Source organism: Nicotiana tabacum, chromosome 6 (assembly GCF_000715075.1).
Source record: "Nicotiana tabacum cultivar K326 chromosome 6, ASM71507v2, whole genome shotgun sequence".
In the NCBI taxonomy this organism is placed as follows: domain Eukaryota; kingdom Viridiplantae; phylum Streptophyta; class Magnoliopsida; order Solanales; family Solanaceae; genus Nicotiana; species Nicotiana tabacum.
Genome location: NC_134085.1, coordinates 24,535,138 through 24,542,912, shown reverse-complemented (window position 1 = coordinate 24,542,912; position 7,775 = coordinate 24,535,138).

The following is a 7,775-nucleotide window of genomic DNA, read 5'->3' as shown; positions in this document are numbered from 1 at the left end:
TAGTAAAAATGTTTCTGAAAAATAATATAAAGGCTAAAATGATTTATAATACATACTTAGTAATTTAAAAATACAGTATCCAATTTTATGCATATAAAACATAATTAAATCTTAAAAGGGCTAATGTTGCAATTATATGCAATTTAGCTTTAAAAATACTAAATGTTATTATAAAAATATATAAGAATTAAATTAGCCATATTTTGGCATAAATATAGAAATCCAATAGATGAATTATCAAAACAATAATTTTGGAAATAATTATTGGAGATTTTATGGATAAAAAGGGAGAAAATAAATCAATTTAAAACCTTTAAATTATGGAAAAAATAATAAAACCTTGGGCATACTTATGTATGCATATATATGCTATTTTGAAGGTATTTTATTTTAAAGTTATTTACATATTTTAAATATATAGGGAAAAAATTGGGTATCAACAACTGCCCCTCTTTACCCAGGAAGGATGAAAGAGTTGTCGGGTAAAGATATGATGGCTAGTTTTGACCGAGCAAAATAGTTCAAGAGATTAGGCTGCACCCTGGCTTCTGAGTTGCCTACATATCCCTGGTTTTACAGGAATCAGGCTGTATGCAGTTTCGGATCCATCGGCGGAGTATACCGGTGAAGCCATTTCAAGAACGGACGCAATATCTAGGGCTGGGTGAGTGAAAGGTTTACGGGAATGGTTAGGTTTGATATTGCTGAGGGAACTGGAGCGGGATAGCTTCTGCTGGGATAGCCGTTGCTCACTGGGTTACCTGCCAATAAACGATACAAGCATATATTGCATAATTTAAACATGATGCAAATTCCCGTTGGACCATGAATGTTGTCTTCGGACGATGAGGATAATGTCCTTAGACCATGATATCCTGGGCCATGAAGCATATGATAAGGGATTCGCAGGCCATGAAATGATGTTCTCGGGCTATGAGGATGGTGCCTCCGAACCATGACGCCTTTGAATAATGATATGTAAAAGATTAAAAGAGATCCTCAGGCCATAACATGGTGTTCTCGGTCTATGAAAATGGTGCCTCCGAACGATGACGCCTTTGGATGAGTTGGCGATATTTCAGCCTATGAAGGATGCAATAGTATGATGCGGACAAGACAGAGCTTAGTCTTGTGAATTGAAGGGCAAAGCTTAGCCCGTAAGAGAAGCGAGATAAATAGTGCTTGGGATAGTGCTTAGTTTCGAAGAAAATTGGAGGCCGAGCTTATCCTTGAAGGCAGAATGATAGCCTTATGCAAAGATGCGAATGCAGATGGAGGTAGAGCTTAACCTCGGAAGGTATAATGGTAGCCTTATGCAAATCGGAAGGCAGAATAGTACCCTTATGTGATGCAAATGCAGATAGAGACATCGTTTAGTCTCGGAAGGCAGAATGATAGCCTTATGCAAGAATGCAGATGGAGACAGCGTTTAGTCTCGGAAGGCAGAATGGTAGCCTTATGCAAATCAAATGCAGATGGAGACAACGTTTAGTCTCGGAAGGCAGAATGGTAGCCTTATGCAAATTGGAAGGCAGAATGGTAGCCTTATGCAAATTGGAAGGCAGAATAGTAGCCTTATACAAAGATACAAATGGATACAACGTTTAGTCTCGGAAGGCATAATGGTAGCCTTATGAAAATTGGAAGGCAGAATGGTAGCCTTATGCAAATTGGAAGGCAGAATAGTAGCCTTATGCAAGTTGGAAGGCAGAATTGTAGCCTTATGCAATGCAGATGTAAACGGAGACAACATTTAGTCTCGGAAGGCATAATGGTAGCCTTATGCAAATTGGAAGGTAGAATAGTAGCCTTATGCAATGCAAATACAGATGGAGAGAGCGTTTAGTCTCGGAAGGTAGAATGGTAGCCTTATGCAAGAAATAAAATAACGAATGACAGTAAAGTTTTCTTAGCTGATAACAGATTGCGGCATTATAATTACTGGGAGCATCGTGACATACGGAACATCACTGGTATGTGCTGATAGCAAATGTTGGCAAGTGCAACGGTTCTGAGAGTTGTATTTTGAACAATGTTTGTCCCATGGGCGTACAATGTGTTTAATGATTTCGCTATCCTAGCGCCTGCATCCAAAGAGAAATCATGAGTTTTGTAGGGGAGAGGCTAGTTCGTATCCCCGCTGGCTTTTGCTTGACTCGTTCGACTTTGATCTGGTGATACGGTCTGTATCATTGGGTAGCATTGCTAAACAAAGCAGCTTCAATAATAAACATGTATGATTTTGTAAAACTATGACATAAGTGTATAATTAAAAATAACTTTAGATGAACCGACGGCTGTGACGTGGTTCAGGATATTACAACCTCTCTTGCTATGGAATTTTGAGGGTCCTCCTCAAAATTCTGCCCCAGTTTTCAATTGCGGGGGAAATGAAATTTTTACTGAATTGTGACCGAACCCATAGGGCTGCCTACGTATCCCCTCTTAAACAGGAATTAGGTCAGGCATAGTTCAATTTACATCATATAAGGAAAGCATAAAGATTACGCATAGTAACGCTTGACTACATCTGAATTGATCGGCTTTGGCTAGACTTCTCTGTCCATTTCTACAAGTATGAGGGCTCCTCCTGTCAAAACCTAGTAAACCATGTATGGACTCTGCCAGTTTGGAGAGAACTTCCCTTTGGCTTCATCTTGATACGAAAAAAATTTCTTTAACACCAGCTGCCCCGGTGTGAACTGTCTTGGCTTGACTCTTTTGTTGAAAGCTCTGGACATTCTGATCTGATAGAGTTGACCATGACAAACTGCATTCATTCTCTTTCCGTCTATAAGGGCTAGTTACTCAAAACGACTTTTTACCCACTCTGTATTATCGAGCTCAACTTCTTGTATGATCCTTAGGGAAGGAATTTCCACTTCATCGGGAATGACAACCTCTGTACTGTAAACCAGCATATAGGGGGGTTGCCCCAGTTGATGTGCGGACTGTGGTGCGATACCCCAGTAGAGCAAATGATAACTTCTCGTGCCACTGTTTATGCATCTCTATCATTTTCCTCAATATCTTCTTGATATTCTTATTGGCGGCCTCTACAACTCCATTTATCTAAGGCATGTAGTCTGTGGAATTCTTGTGTTTGATCTTGAAAGTTTTGCACATAGCTTTCATCAAGTCGCTGTTGAGGTTGGAGCCATTATCAGTAATGATTGACTCTGGAATTCCGAATCGACAAACAATGCGGTCGCGAACGAAGTGTTCCATGACTTTCTTAGTCATTGCTTTGTAAGATGTTGCTTCGACCCATTTGGTGAAATAGTCGATCGCTACTAGGAAAAACCTGTGTTCGTTGGAAGCAGTAGGCTCGATTGGTCCAATAACGTCCATTCTCCAGGCGGCTAACGACCACGGTGAGTTTGTTGTGTTAAGCTCGCTTGGAGGTACCTTTATCATGTCTACATATATCTGACAGCGGTGGCATTTCCGGACATATTGGATGCAGTCCGTTTTCATAGTCATCCAAAAGTAACCAACCCAGAGTATCTTCTTTTCTAAGACAAAATCGTTCATATATGGACCGCAGGTCCCAGCATGAATTTCCTCTAGTAGCCTGGATGCTTCCTTTGCGTTGACACATCTTAACAATCCTAAATCGGGAGTCCTCCTATACAGGATTCCTCCACTATGAAAGAAGTTAGTGGACAATCTCTGAAGTGTGCGTTTCTGAGTAGGATTAGCAAGCTCCGGGTACTTTCTTTTAAATATTCCTTGATATCATGAAACCAAGGCTTTCCATTTGCTTTCTCTTCAACATGGGCACAATAAGTTGGATGATTGTGGACTTTCACTGGAATGGGATCAATGAAATTCTTGTCGGGATGTTATATCATGGATGATAGGGTAGCCAATGCATCGGCGAACTCATTCTGGATTATGGGAACATGCTGGAATTCCATCTTCGTGAACCTCTTTCTCAATTCCTGTACTTGATGCAGATACGGGAGTATCTTAGAGTTCTTGGTCGTCCATTATCCTCGTATCTGATGTATAAGCAAGTCTGAATCTCCAATCAGCAGTAGCTCTTGAACGTTCATGTCAATGGCCATTTTGAGTCCTAAGATGCAGGCTTCATACTCGGCCATATTGTTGGTGCAGAGGAACCTGAGTTTGGCAAACACCGGATAATGCTGACCGATTTCTGATATTAGGACTGCTCCTATGCCAACTCCTTTGAGGTTTGCTGCTCCATCGAAGAACATTCTCCAACCGTCATAGGATTTTGCAATGTCTTCTCCTATGAATGATACCTCTTCATCAGGAAAATATGTTTTCAGGGGTTCGTATCCTCCATCTACGAGGTTTTCAGCAAGGTGGTCTGCTAGTGCCTGTCCCTTGACCGCTTTCTGAGTTATGTAAACAATGTCGAACTCACTCAATAGGAAAACGATTAGTATGATGGTACTTAATAATGAAAAAATTATTATGTGGTGATTAATAATAAATAAATTGGTAAGTAGATTATTTATTTTACAGGGCATTTCTATATTAAAATAGTTTAGTTCATGCACCACTAAAACCACATTATTATGTCTCATAAATTAATACATAAATTCTCACGTAATTTAATGGAAAAACTATTTTTCTTAATTCATCCAACCAAAGTTGCACTGTATCCTACGCAAAACAGGATGCTGCCATTATTTTCCTAATCCATCTAATTTTAAATATTCAACCACAGTTAAAACTAAGTGGGTTGTCACTTTTATTAAAAGAAATAATTACTCTCTTTATTACTTGTGGCAACAATGCTATCAAAATTGATTCATATTTTACCTTCTTACCCAATTTGGCCCACTTTGTATATAGTTTGATTTGAATTCTTTTTTTATCCTTTAGTCCAATGAAAAAGATCCAGAAAGTTGGGAGGACCCTTTTAATTTCAAGCCAGAATTGAAGATTGAATATTAGGGTAAAAATTTTGGGTTCGTCCAGTTGGTGCGGGGATAATGATTTGTGCTGGAACTCCACTCACTCATCGTACGTTGCATGTGCTATTTAGATTTTTGCTGCATGAATTTGATTGGGAGATTGATTGTACTTTGTTCTCGATGAGATTTTGGATAGATGTCGCATGCACAATATTTTATCAGCGGTATCACAATTTAAAAAAGTAGACTAATAAACAAATTAATATAATAATAAATAGTGTCATTTTTTATGTTATCCTTAATATTTTTATTTTTCCTATACATATTTATAAAAAAAATGGACGAAGGAATATCCCGCGACAACGCATAGAACACCCTCACTATCACAAATTAAACCAACTGAAAGCAATTCCAATAGAGAAAACGAACTCTAAAATTTTAGATTTAGTAATATGTAAAAAATGACTTAGATAAATTTTTAAAGATTGTGAAGTTTAGTATTCGATCTTGTCTACTAGTTGATTGAAAACTTGGAAGAATAGAAATCCACAATTTAAAGCCGTGCAAAGCTCGCTTCCAATCAATTGGAAACATCTAAAGGAGTTCAGGATTTTAATATGAAGTGGGGCTGCTTATCAGACGGATGGGTCAGTTATTTATTCTTAACGGTTCGTTTATTAGTTATCCGCTTTTAAATGTGTTAATCCGCTAGCCACCCGATAAGATATCGAGCGGATTTGTATCGATTTAGCTATTATCGAGCGATTTATCAACCTAATTGAATATGTATTACAGAGGTCTATTTTGGTCCTTCGTGTTACACTATTACTAGTAAATACCAACAAAAAGCCAGTTTACTTTGAATGTATTCCCGCCATTTTTCACTGTTACCTTCAATGGTCGTAAAACACAAGCTATTGCTTGTTACTATCTTCTTTTGGCCAACAATTTGGTCCATCTGGTGGCATTAGAATCCCATTTACCTATATATTTATAACATGCAAAGAAGAAGATTGTTGGCATGTTATAGGTTTGAGCAACAGAAAAAATAAAAATTCTTCAACAGTGGATAAGTGGAACTGTGGAAAAGATATTTAATACACATACACACACACACACACACACACACATATATATATATATATATATATGTATAACGGAATTAACGGTTTTTCCGATAAGAAAATTGAATAATCCACCCCAAACCAATAAACCGTTAATAATAAAAGTTCAATCTGTTCCCCATCCATTAACCCAATACCAATAAGCCATTAAGCCACTTTTGCGGTTTGATTTTCGATTTTGGTTCGATTTTGAACACCCCTAATTTGGAGTAGATTGAGCTAGGTCTGAGTTAAATTTCAAATGAGGGACAAGCAAGATGGCGAAGTTAGTTTTTTGTGTAATAATATATAATAGTGTATATGAGTGTATAAATACCTCTTATACATTATTATACGCCTATATACATAATGTACCTATATTTGTAAAAAAAAATGTATAGTATTGTATAAAGCGCTTGTTGACAAACTTCTTCTAAGGTTTTCAGTTGTAATTTTTGTTCAAAACCCCAAATCTTCTGATTTTAAATTTTGTAAACAACCTCCTTAGATTATTTCTAATAAGTCTAAGCAACGCCCACTCCAAATTTCTCACAAAAATCAAATTCAAAATTTAAACCCACTTATTTAAGCTTGTCCAACAATGCTATATATCATCTTAAAAATCTAATTTCACCATCCAAATAGATTTGATTTGTTAAACTAATTTTTGACAATTATTGATTCAGAGATTAAGTTAGAAACTTGAGCTTTTATAAAAAATAAAAAAAATAGAGATCTCGAGAACCTATTTGGAGTTGAATATTGAATCGTAGTTGTTTTTGAGCTATAGCATTACGGAATTGTAGATAAACTATTCAACTGCAATATTGTGTATAAATTATACTTATATGTAATTCTCTCCGGTAGGGGTGTCAATAGTTCGGTTTGATCAGTTATTTTATAAAATATGCACCATACCATTTTTTTGGTTATTCTATTATGTATAACCAAAATTAGACTTTTCAAAACCGTCCCAATCATGTCGGTTTTTCTTCGGTATCGGTATGGTTCAGTTAATTTTTGATAATTTTTTTAAATGTCATGCAAAAGTCACTAGTAGAAGTAGAATGCAATAACATGTGTACTTTTATAGGACTTAACAAAACTCTCTAGATATTTTTATAGTTTAAAAGGTGATGAATTAAGAAAATATGAAAGATGGCTAGAGTATAGATCCATCAACTATTCTACAATAGCGTAAAAGAAGCTAAGCAAATGCAAAGAAAATATAATCACACGAGTAAAGATATTAACCAAGTTGGAATTCAAGAATAAAGTCTATAGAAGATTAAACTTTCAAAAAGAAAAAACTAAATCATGCGAAAGGAAACATATTCAGTGCATTTGTCACGATCCGAATTTTCCACCCTCAGGAGTCGTGATGGCGCCTACTCGTGAAAGCTAGGCAAGCCGACGATTATAGTTTTTACTACCATTTTATTAATCAAACAGAATCAGATATTAGCTAAGCGAAATAATTAAGAAATACGGAAGTAAAAGAACAATGCCACAACTCAAGTACATAATTACCCCATATAATCTGGTGTCACAATCCACGAACGACTAAGATTTACTACAAATACAAGTCTGAAAGAAGAACAACTGTTCTCGAAATGAAAAGAGACGACATAAAAAATCTCAAACGGGGAAAGGGGGACTTCAGGCTCTGCGGATGCCAGCAGATCTACCTTGGTCTCCCTGGACCGAAGGTAGCTACCTCAGCTACTCACCAGGTTCGACACCGAAATCTGCACAAAAGAGTGCAGAGTGCAGTATCAGT